This window comes from Eschrichtius robustus, chromosome X, assembly GCF_028021215.1.
Source record: "Eschrichtius robustus isolate mEscRob2 chromosome X, mEscRob2.pri, whole genome shotgun sequence".
Taxonomy (NCBI): Eukaryota; Metazoa; Chordata; class Mammalia; order Artiodactyla; family Eschrichtiidae; genus Eschrichtius; species Eschrichtius robustus.
The window spans coordinates 106,910,237-106,923,357 of NC_090845.1; positions in this window are offsets into that span (position 1 = coordinate 106,910,237).

Below are 13,121 nucleotides of genomic sequence, written 5' to 3' on the forward strand. Positions count from 1 at the left end.
GGTTTTCTTCATATTTATGACAATTGGGAATATATATATATATATATATATATATATATATATACATACACATACACACAATATATATACTGAAATATACAGTATTTCAGTATATATATTGATTATATACTGAAATAATAGCATTCCTTTTTTATATCCCTGGAAAACAGAAAGTTAAAATCTGTAGGTTTTTGTTTTAGATTTCGGCCAGAAGTTGAGCAGAGGAGAGAAGGGAGAAGAGAGTCATTTTATAAAAATGTACACTAGTACTTGTAGGTGTTAAGATTGTTAATATCCTTGTTAGAGAGTAAAATGGCCTCCCAAAGTATAGATCCTTTCAGCCCTTAGTCTTTCAGCAATAGCTATATTTAAATTATACTTCCATGTGGCAAGCATTTAATTTTTGCAGCAGCGTTTGTTCCTTTTACTATTCCACACATCATTTTTTTTTCCAAGTCAAATCTCACCCTTTGCCATGAATCATTTATCTGGGGGTAAAGTAAATCTGCCTGCTGCAGGTCATTCTGTGGGCTGCTCCTGTTTCCCTCCTAAAGTGGCCTGGGCTTACTGAAACTGGGATTAGTCAGTTAGTCATAGAGATCACCTCGGAGCCTGTAGTTGATACCAGATATGGTAGACAGTCGTATGAGGAAGAGAATTAGCATATACCAATTGTTATACATCCTCAATAAACATCATTTCAGATTTTCCAGTCTTGATGTGATTAATTTAAATAGGCAGACAGCTTTGCATCATGTTCCTCTGGTGGAGGGAGGCTGACTCATGTCAGTTTAAGAATAAAAATAGGGAGTACTAATATCCACAGAGTTTTTATAGAATGTGTCCCCATGTTTGTCATCCTTTTCTTCCCTCTGTTCCTTTTAAATCAAGAGATTTGCTCTCTCTTGGCCCTTCCCGGAAATTGTTCGTGCATTGAATAGGCAGACGGTGGGTTGAGCTTTGAGAGACCTAAAAGGGCATAGTCGTGCCTCTAGCACAGATGCCTGTTTATGCGTTGGTATCTGGTAAACCTTTGCTTATTGCAGTCAGATCTTAATTTTTAGTGTAGTTCAATACTCTTTTTCTTTTTTACAATTTTCCATTCTTGAGTCCTTATGTAGTTGGCCTCTCACCTAACTGCAAAGTATTTATCCTCATTCCCTCTGCATATACAGATCAGTATGTAAAGGAGGAGGAGGTCACAGCACTCCCAAACCAAATAAAGCAGCTGGACTGAGTTCTGGGGAGCTGGGAGTCATTTTGGTAATATTAAGCTAAGAAATGGGAGACAGGATTTGAAGTGCAGAAAGATGGTCCTTGATTAATCCCCATAGCTCTGGACCTTATTCTAGGCTTTCTCAGAAGAAATCATGAAAGAGAGTGGAATTCTGTACTCAATGTTTTCCTTCCCTTTGTGGCAACTTACTGTAATTTAACTTCACCTGTTCTGTTTGAGTGTCAGTCAGCTTCAGAGCTGTTCTTAGATTTATCTCTTCTTTCATATATTCTTATATGTATTTCTTTTTTTCCATTTGGATTTTTGGAGAAGTCAGAGAACTTAGACAGAATAATCTAGAAAAGTTGACCAAAACATACTCAAAGTACCAGAATGAGGCTCTCCTTTAGTCCTGCTTACTCAAATATTAGAAACAAGTAAGATATCCTAAGGTAATTTTATCCTTAGGAAGCATCCCAGATACCATCTTCTCTAAGGCCTCTTAACTTCCTGAGATTTTGTTCTATAAAGTATTCCCTCTATAAATAATTTCAATCTCTATTACTTCCTTTGCCTTACCCTGTACACATACTTAAATAGCTTTGGTTAAAAATAAAATCTTCCCTTCGTGCTGTGTTTTCAGATAGACAGTATTCTTTCTTTTTCAGTATAGTGTAGCAGTTACCAGCTCAAACTTTGGAGCCAGATATCTTAGTTTGAATTTCAGCCATTCCAATTACAAACTATGTGAACTTGGGCAAAGTTACTTTAGAAAACAAAAAAACTCTCTGTGTCTCAGCTTCCTCATTTGTAAAGTGGGGATAATAATTGTACCTGTCTCATAGTTAAATGACTAAATATTTGTAAAGCACACAGAACAGTATGTGGCAGTTATTAGCTTTATTTAAATATCTGTTATTATAATTCCTTTAGAGATAAGCTTTACTACTCTTTGTCTGTAATACTTGACACTTTCTATCATACTACATAATTGATTGCTTTGACCTTTTTTTCCCCCCACTCTCTCTCTTCCTCCTGCTAAATTATAAGCTCTGTGAGGACAGGGATTTTTTTCTATTCTCTTCATTGCTGTATATCCTCTGTGCTTAGCACACAGTAGGTGTTCAATAAATATTTGTTGAATGAACTCATTGTAATCTGGCTTTCTCTCCTACCAATCTATTGAAATTGCTCTGGCAGAGGTTATTAGTAACTGCAAACCTGTGAACCATCTTTAACACCTCCCCCTCTCTTGCTCACAGTATCTAATCAATGATGACATCAGGTTAATCGTACTGCCGAGTATCTCTCAAATCCATCTGTGTCCTCCCAGCTCCACTGCTACTACCTTCTCTAGTCCTAGCCGCCATCTGTTTCCTGAGTCTTGCAATAGACCTCTAATTAATTTTCCTTTATCCATTTTTGCCTCTTTCAACCCATTCTCCATATAGTAGCCAAAGACGGTTTTAAAAATGTAAATCGAACAATACCATACTTTAAAAACTCTTTACTAGCTTCCTATTGTCCTGTAGAGTAAAATGCAAAATCATTTGATGATCTACATGAAACTCTGATATCTGACCCTTTAGTTACTTAAAAAGTTAGTTACCATTTGACCCAATAGTTCTACTCCTAGGTATATACCCAAGAGATTGAAAATGCCCAGGTATAAACTTGTACACAAATGTTCTTAGAAGCATTATTCATAATGGCTAAAAAGTAGAATCAGGTCAAATGTCTGTCAATTGATGAATGGATAAACAAATGTAATATTATCCATACAAAGGAATATTATTCAGCTGTAAAAAGCAATGAAGTACTGATACACGCCACAACATGGATGAACCTTGAAATCATTGTGCTAAGTGAAAGAAGCCAGAAACAAAAGGCCACGTATTATATGATTCTATTTATATGAAATGTCCAGAATAGGCAAAAGTATAGAGATAGAAAGTAGATTAGGGGTTGGGAGGAGGGGAACGTAAATGCTAATGGGTATTGGACTTCTTTTTGGGGTGTCAAATGGCAAAAATAATACAATTTAATCATGAGTTTGATGTCCTTTATTCAAGGGAAAACAATCCATGGGTTGGGGGTGTTGACTGAAAAAAATGCACAACCTAAAGGTTGAGAGTTATGCTTTATTCGGCGGACATTCTGAGGACATCAACCCAGGGAGACAGGACTCTCAGATCACTCTGAGGGACTGCTCCAAAGAGGCAAGGGGTGGGGGCAGGATATATAGGAGTTTTTGCAACAAAGACCAGGTAGTTGTAACATCAAAAGATTACTGTTAATTAAAGAAAACCAGATATCTCAAGTTAAGGAATTCAGCGCTTTTCTAGGTATGGGAAGGTGCAAAGTCTGGGCTCATTGAAATCATTTCTTTGATATGCACCTCAGCTCTCTGGGGCCAGTATCCTGTGTTTTGTCATTCTGAGTCTCCTCAGGGTGCACCATTGTTGGGGGTGGCTGCAGCAGTTGACTGCTAGGTGGTGAGCATCCTGTTCCATCCTGAGTCCCCTTGATGGCTGCAACATCCTTTGTTTACTGATATGGCAGGCGACATTTTTCATTCATGGGGCAGTACCTCACAAGCAGTGGAGCATTCTTCCCAAGGGATTTTGGGCAAGAGCGAGTTTGATGGAGAGTTAGACGAGGCAACGTGGAAAAGGGCATGATTGGCTAGGAGGTTGGGGATTTCCTTATAAGACTAGCATGTCCTGTTTTCTAGGGTAATCTTTAATTCACTAAAGCTGACTTGGAGGATTATAATTGGTTTATGTTAGATTTCCTTGACAGGTGTTTCCTGTAAGTGTAGGCTTACTTAGGTTCAGATTTGTGATATGGGCCAGGCCACTGCGTGTGACCTCCATTTTGTGGGTCTGAAACCACGCAACCCAGATTGGGACTTGAACCTAGGTCTTTTAATTGAGATCACACACCTGGCCTCAGGACTTAATGAAGCTCAGGTTCTTTATGTCTCATTGCAGAAAGAATTCAGTGAGAGACAAAGTGATAGGTAAGAAGTGGATTTATTTAGAGAGATACACATTCCATAAACAGAATGTGGTCCATCTCAAAAGGCGAGAACGGCCTTGGGAGAAACACACTTTGCAGACAGAGTGTGCATCATCTGAGAAGGCGAGAGGCCCTGAAATATAGTGTGGTTAGTTTTTATGGGCCGGGTAATTTCATAGCCTAATGAGTGGGAGGATTATTTCAACTATTTTGGAGAGGTGCATGGATTTCCAGGAATTGGGCCACTGCCCACTTTTTGGCCTGTTATGGTTAGCTTCTGAACTATCATGGTGCTTGTGGGTGTGTCATTTAGCATACTGATGTATTACAATGAGTGTATAATGAGGCTCAAGGTCTACTGGAAGGTGAATCTCCTGCCATCTTGGACCTAGTTGGTTCTAACCAGTTTTTGTCGTGTCCTATGGCTCTGTCATTCTTTTAAAGGTTGTGCCCTGCCCCCTTCCCTGCTGTTTCAGGTCCTGATATACGAATGAACTTTATTAGGGGTGATGAAAATGTTCTGAGAGTAGATAGTTTGATGGTTGTATAACTTTGCGAATGTTAAAGAAAACACAGTGAACAGTATACTTTAAACTTTATAGTATATTAATTATATCTCAGTTTAAAAAAATTTAGTCCTTGCCTACCCTCTAATCTCACCTCCTGACATTTTCTCTCTCACTTGCTATACTCTAGCCACAACGGTCTTCTCTCAGTTTCCCAAACATGGCATGTTCTCTCTTATCTCAGGACCTTTGTGTGTGCTTGTCTGTGTTATAAAACTAATTTCCCATCTTCCTTACCTAGCTCACTCTTGTTGATTATTCAGGATGGAGGTGAAACACTACTTCTTCCTTCTTTCAGGAAGCCATCCTTGACTCCCTTCAAATTATGCTTGTTCCCTTTTTATACATTCCCCACAGCATCCTGCATTTCTCCATTAAAATTACTTGATCATATCTGTCCTTCTGATTGGCTTCATAGACCATAAGCTCCATGAGATCAGAGACCATACCTATCTTTGCTTATTCTTCTCCCTCCCTCGTCCCTTCTTCAAACCCAACAAATATTTATTAGGCAGAGACTATGGTGCTAGGCCCAGTGCTAGCTGCTAAGAATACAATAATGACCAAAGGAAACAATGCCTATGCCTTCATGAAGCTTACTTTTTAGTGGAACATAACAGATAAATAAGAAAACAAATATCTCAACAAAATACTTTATTTCATTGATTCTGAGATCCCATTTTTTTCTACATTTTAACATCTATGTAATTGGGGTGTGTCTTAGAATCAGTGTAAGAAGGAAGCATTTTCTTTCTTTTTTATTAATACCTAAAATATTTGTGTGCCTTGCAGTTGAAGATATCTTAGATTTGATGAAATAGGATAGTTAACAAATAAGTTAAATGCTGCAAAGGAAATAAAGTGATAAGAAAGATGGTAAGTTTGGAGGACAGGCTATATTCTCAGTATTTAGAATCATGGTTGGTACCATTATAAATATATCTTGAACTCACAGTCTTTTCTAGCTTCCTGAATAACCTCTTCCCTCCCGCTTCCCAGTACTTGCTATGTTGTTTATTTAAGGACACTTAGATCCACCTAGTTGACAAAGCCAGAAACCTGTGTTACATACCTGATTTTTGCCCCAAATCTTTTAGTTTACAACTGATCTCCAAGTGCTGTTGAAATCAACATTTTATATATCTTCCACATCCCCCCACCTCCCACCATCCCCGCTGCTACTGCCTTTTAAGATTAGGCATTCATTGTTTATTGACTTAATTATTGCAATAGCCTTCTAACTCAGTCTCTCTGATTTATTCTTTTATTTCTTTAACCCATTCTCTCAGTGCCAACAAAGTAGTCTGCATACATTGCCAAACTATTCCTCACTCATCACCCTCCATCACCAAAGACCCATGACATTTTGTATATATTTTGGTTCATAGCTATTATCACCTTGTATTATCTCTTGTAAGTCTCAGGAGGGCAGGGATCATGTCTGCTTCAGTTCACCATTGTGTCATGGCAATCCAGGCACATAGTGGATACTCAATAAATGCTTGTTGAATAAATGACTGTTATGCTTTCCCCTTTTAACCTCAGCTATCTGAGCATCAGCACAGATGTTTAAATGTGGGAAGTTTAGGTGATTTTCTGGTTAAAACTGAATATTCCCAAATGTGGCCCTTTGTTGCCTTTAGACATTCTCAGTCTGTGCACTTCTTTATAATGTATCAATTTCTTGGCATTTCTAGTTTTCTTTGAGGGGGGTTGGTAAATAAAAGTATCAAACAAATTGCCCCAGGAGTACACATCAACTCATAGTATAACATGTCCTTTTTTTGGACATGTAAGCCTCCTCCCCCACCCTGTACCCATGGGAATCAGTAGTGAAGCATTGTGACAGTAATAGGAGACATAAATTGTCATCCAGATACGGGCATTCAGCGGTATAACTCTCTTAAGTAAAAGGAACTTTGTATGCCTTTTAAAAGGTGCCTGTTATATTAGAATCACCTTTCAAAATGCAGCTAGTATGTGAAACTTGAAGTGGTAGAACCAAAATGAAGTTGAAAAGAGAATGTTGAGTGCTTCCGTGAGTTGCATAACAGTAGTTTCTCTTCTTCCCCTGAGCTCACCATGAATGGTTAAAAATCACCCCTCAGGGTCTTTGCTTGAATCTCCTGCTTGTAACAGGAGGTTTGTGAGCAAAAGAGCAGCTACCCATCCCCTAGGAAAATGAAAGGAAATAAATCAGGCTTATCCATTTTATGCTGAAGATCCTTGTTATCTGAGGTGGCTTTTAAAAAAGTACTTCTTAGTTTAAACTAAATGAAAATATAGCTTATTTCCTAGTCATAGAGGCAAAAAAAAATCTTAGTTTCTTAAAATGAATCAACCTCAATGAGGCCTTTAAATCATTAGTGATCTGGCTAATTTTTTTGAGGGGATTATTTATTCTATTTATTTTTGATATATACAAAAAGCTGTGTATAATTAACGTATACAACTTGATGAGTTTGGAGGTAAGTATACACCCATAAAACCATCACCGCAATCTATGCCATAAACTATCCATCACCTCCAAAAGTGTCTTCCTGCCCTCTATCTATTATTATGATTTTTTTGTGATAAGAACACTTAAAATCTACCCTCTTACCAAATTTTTCAGCATACAATACAGTATTGTTAACTATAGGCACTACCTTGTACAGTAAGTCTCTAAGGCTTATCATAACTGAGACTTATACCCTGGATCATTTTAAAAATTATTGTTTTTCTTATTACACAAGTAATGCATGTACATTTTAGACAATTAAGAAACTCAGACAAGCAGAAATAGGAAGAAAAATCACTATAAGCTCATCAGACAGACAATGTTAACATTTTGATATGTGTGCATAGCATGATATATGTGTAATGTGTATTTGTGACAACAGAATTGGATCATACTGTACGTGTTTTTATAACCTGCTTTATTCACTCTGTTATATCATGAATATCTTTCCTTGTCAATAAATATATGTGTAAAGCCTCATTTTGAATGGCTACATAGTATTAACTATATGTAATTATTTTTTTAAATTAATTAATTAATTAATTTTCTGGCCGCATTGGGTCTTCGTTGCTGCATGTGGGCTTTCTCTAGTTGTGGCGAGCGGGGGCTACTCTTTGTTGCGGTGCACGGGCTTCTCATTGCGGTGGCTTCTCTTGTTGTGGAGCATGGGCTCTAGGCACGAGGGCTTCAGTAGTTGTGGCTCGCGGGCTCTAGAGCGCAAGCTCAGTCGTTGTGGCACACGGGCTTAGTTGCTCCGCGGCATGTGGGATCTTCCTGGACCAGGGATCGAACCCGTGTCCCCTGCATTAGCAGGCAGATTCTTAACCACTGCGCCACCAGGGAAGTCCCTGTAATTTTAAATTCCTATATTATGGGGCTTTTAGGTTGTTTCCAATTTTCTAGCGTTATTTGAAAAATCTGTTTATGCACATTTATACTTATTTTTTAGGATAAACTACTCTATCAGTTAGGATAGGCTCGGTTATGTGGTGACAACAAACACTTGAAAATCTCTGTAGCTTAAAACAACAATGGTTTATTTTTTGCTCACACTACATTGTAGGTTGACAGGAGAGTTCTGATTATTAAGTAGAGACCCAAACTTACTGAGGCCCCTTCATTTTCTGGCACCCTCTCAACATGTGCTCTCATGAATACCTTGGCAGGGAATGAGAATATAGAAAATTGCCTACTGGCTCTTAAGTGCTTTTGCATAGAAGTGAAACATAGATGCTCACAACTCACTGGCCAGAACTAGTCATGTGGACACATTTAACCTCAAAGAGGTGGGGAAAAGTCCGTGCTCCCATTTGCCCCAAAGTACAGGAGAACCAGATATTGTCTCCCACAGTAGCTAAATGCTGAATTAAATGCTGAAATAGCTATTAGAATATGCACATTTAGTAAATGTTTGTGTTACCTATTTAAAAATTACTCTCCAGGAGGATTATAACATTTTATGTTCAAACCATTGGTGATTTAAGGAAATTTCCCTACGCTTTCCCTCTTCTAATCAGTAATATATTTTTAAAATATCTTTGACAATTTAATGAACAAAAGTGTATTTTTGTTTAATTGACATTTCTTTGATTATTAAGAGGATAACCATTTTCATATAGTTACATGGCCTGGTTCATACTGATGGCTTTAAGGAAGCTTTTAAAAACATGACTTTGAGCATGATGCAGTGATGTTGTTATATCTGGAGTGACTGCAGTAGTGGAATGCACCTTAAAAGATATAAATTGCTATTGGTATGGTGCTCTTTTGGCTGTATTTTCTTATCCTTCAAATTCAGCAAGAAATTGAGCTCATGAATACAATTAAATTTGGAATAAATATAGCTTTCTCAAAGAAGGCATGGTAGAATATTTGAAAATTATGCCTATGTGTTTAGTCAGGAAATAGAAGATTCTCTACTTGTACCCAGATTTTAGGAATATGTTAGTTCTATAATTGTTTCATGCAAAAAGCCTCACCTCCCTTACCATATTGGCAGCACCTTATTGTTAAAGGCATTATCCTCTTCTTTTGACTCCCCATGTGTCTAACAAAAGTGCCAGGTATGTAAGGAGGATCTTAGTAACATGTATTCAGTGAAATTAATTGAAAAGGAAGGTAATTTATTTTGCATATGTATTATTCACTCATCTTATGTCAAGCATTTGGGTTGGAAAGTGCTTCTTTGCTAAGAGAAATTTTAAGTATTTTGTAATACTGTCAAAGGCAAGACCAAAGACAGTGTTATGTCCGTCTTTGTGTCTGTAAGTGAGAAGCCATGCTGAAAGGAATTCTCCAAACCTGGATAGAGTGTAGACATTTTTACCTCACAGAGTGCTTTTATAAACTATGTTTGGTTGGGACCATGGAGATTAAAGGCCTCCCACTTATGATTTAGCTTCTGTTGAGATATTACACTAAAAATCCCCCTAGCCTTAGAGCTGAAGAGTCCGTCCTGAGGAGCCAAGGTGGACTTTACCACTTTGGCCTGATTTAAGGGGGTCCCAAAGTTAAAAGGGATTAAAAAGCATTCTCATGACCTGAACTGTAAGATATTGAGATTTCATGTTAACACACTGTTGAACTTTGACAGGTCGATGTGTACCAAGATGGAGAGGATTTATTATGAATTTCCATTTCTTTGTGGTTGTGTTCGGCATTTGACCAAAACTGCGAGGATTGGAGGCTGGACATAAAGAGAAGGGAGTAAGATTGTTCTCTTCTGAATTAGTGATCTAGCATGAACCAGTTCTCAGTGGCTCTGGCAACACGATACCCAACTGAATCAGTCAGTTTAAATGAAGAAGAAATAATCAGAGGAATCACTGTGTGTTTGAGATAGTATAGATTAATGTAGGCAATTTCATTTTCAGAAAGTAGGAATTTTTAACGTGGGGGGGGGAGATATTGGAAGTAACATTCAAGGTAAGAATTGGATGTTTCTGTCTCTCTGTTCTTTAATAAGAGAACTAATTTGGTTAAATACCCATCTGCCTGAAGACAGGAGGCTGGACCAAATAATCTCTTGCTGTTCCTCCTGTCAATAAGACCCCAACTTTATACTACCGCCCTCTGTTACTAGTTCAGAAATCTAATTTTCCTTCAGAAAATACTTCTTTTTCTTTATAAAATCCATCCAGTGTGGAGATGGGGGGCTACCATTAACCTCCTCTGTTTCTCTGAATCTTAACTGTTCTTCAAGATTCCACTGGTTTCATCTTGTCCAGGAAGTCTTCTCTGACCACCCCAGCCCTCACTAATCTTGCCTTCCATTCAGCAAGTAAAGCACTTCCTCTCTGTGCCTGTCATTTGAAACTTAGTACACACTGACTTATCTTATCCTTTGACTTGGTATGTGTTTGTCCTAATCACCTCTCAGTGCCCCAGCCACATGATGTACTGCTTGAAGTAGAGGCCGTCTTAAATCTCTTTGACTCCATCTTCCTCAGAAGATACCTTGTTATAGTACGTGATCCGTAAATATTTGTTGGTTGACTGTCATCATCACTTACTTTAAACAGTCTTAGAGAACTCAGTTATATTTAGGCATATAGTCCCCATAGAAATTGGCTAAGGAGTTGTACATTCTCAGTTCTCAGAAGGCTTTTAAGCCATTATTTTATTTTAAAATACATAATTTAGCAGACAATGAGATTAAGTAGGGAATTGTACAAAAACACAGAATTACTTTTCTAATTCTTAGATCCTGTCCAACATACCCTTCAGCTTATTGTGAATTCATGATGCTTCTGTTTTTTTGGGTCATAAAATGAGAAGTGTTTTAATTAACTATAAGAAAAATGTATATCATCCTAAAGGAAGCAATTTCTAAAGTAAATGTCCACCTCTGGACATATTTTGAACCTAATTTGAACTGGAAATTATTGCAATAATCCAGTAAGACCCTTTATCCTAGGTAGAAATGTCTATTCTTACCAAATTTTCAGGCTAAGCCAATAGGAACAATTTCTTCTTTCCTCTACAGTCCTGACCTTGGGGTAAATATTTGATCTTTCTGTCTGTACAATGATGTGAATATGTTTATAGGATTTATAATTGAGAGTTGGAAATTTATCAGAATTATCCAGTGTTTTCAAATTGAAAATGAGTACCTTCGTATTCTAATGTGAACTAGCTTAAGAATTCAAAGCTCTGCATTAAGATGCGGTATATTGGGTGGTAAAAAGGATCATTCTTTTGTGCTTATATAGACAGGGTACTGGGTTATGATTGGATTGCTTAAATTGGAAGTCCCAGTAGGGAAACAGTTTTATATCTTTTGAGCAGCAGTTGTCTTTGACTTTTAGAATTTCAAAAATGCGTATGACTTGAGATGATTATTAAGTAATAGCTTGGAGTTAAGTGGGTGCTTCCATGCTCAAAATAAATGCACTTCTCCGTTGGCATTTTGGGAGGGGTCAAGATGAGCCCTGTGTTTTTGGAGTTAGACAGTCACTCCATTGATCTACATTGGCTAAGATAAAAAAAGGAACCCTTTATGCTTGAGGTAAGGCCACCCCTTACTTGGCCTCTTGTTGGCTGGAGTCAGTAGGGAGCCTAGATGCCTTCTGACTGCTCAGAGTAAGCCTATTCCTCTATGGAACTTGATACCTTTGTGAACAGGGCTCAAATGTGTACCCCCAAACACTGCATGTTTCTGATAAGAAGCCTGTTTTTCCTCTACTTCGTGACATAAACTAACAGCTTACTTCCCCCCCTCCCCTGCCCACCCCATTTGCATTTAGAACCCTGGCACTGATCTAATTGTGTTCTTTATCTCTTTATTTTAGTCATCACAAGATGTCCAGGTAATCACTTGTCCCCCAAACTCTAATCTGCATATCCTTCCACATACCCCTTTTCTGATCCCATCTTCTATTCCTCCCCAACCGCCTTTCACTGAGTCCTCTGGAATTCATTGTTAGTCATCAGCAAATCTCCTATATCTTCAACTGCTTTTTGGAAAGCTCTTTTCCCTTTTTGCTTTAATTGAAAGCTGTGTCTCTCCTGAGGATACTGCTTCTCCTGCAGCCCTTTCATGTGACGGTTGCTTGCTTTCTTACATCCTTCACATAAATAGGCCTGGAGATGGGGTAGATGCCCTCCTTTCTCTCCCCATTGCTCTTTACAGGCTTTTTTTTTTTTTTTTTTTTTTTACCAGCTCAAAACTGCCCAGCCTGGAATCTTATGTCACTAGACTTTATCTCCTTGATACTTTCATTAGCTAATCTATAGTTCACTTTCTCCCATTCCTTAAAGACTTTAGCTCCTGGCTCACTATCATTCCCTCCAGTGCTACTCCCATCATATTTTCTGATGATTTTATTATGAGTAAAGATGATCTTTCCAATAACATTGACTTTTAAGTCCTTCACCTCCACTCTTCTAAATAATATCTGTCCTCCACCCTACCTTTAGACATTGACTTGTATGGTCATACTCCACACCTTGTCTTTAACAATTGCTGTAGCCCATTAGAAATCCCAGTTTTAGGCATTCTACTTTGAGTGCTAATTCGTCTCTCTCTAGCTTACTTTCTTTAGAACCCAATTCCAACAATATATTAACTCCACCAGGGCTTACAGTCCATTGATCCTACCACCATTTTGCTGTCCCTTAAACCCCTCATGTCTTTACTTCTTATCTAGCTTACATGTCATGGGCAATCATTATAATTTCTTCCTGTCATATACCCTTAACTCTGTCTTCACTGTTTCATTTTGTTTTTTACTTACTACTTGGCAAAACCACAGAAAAGATTAAATGTAACTCTCACCCTATTCTATATCAACACCTGTACAGCTGAATATGGCTGGAG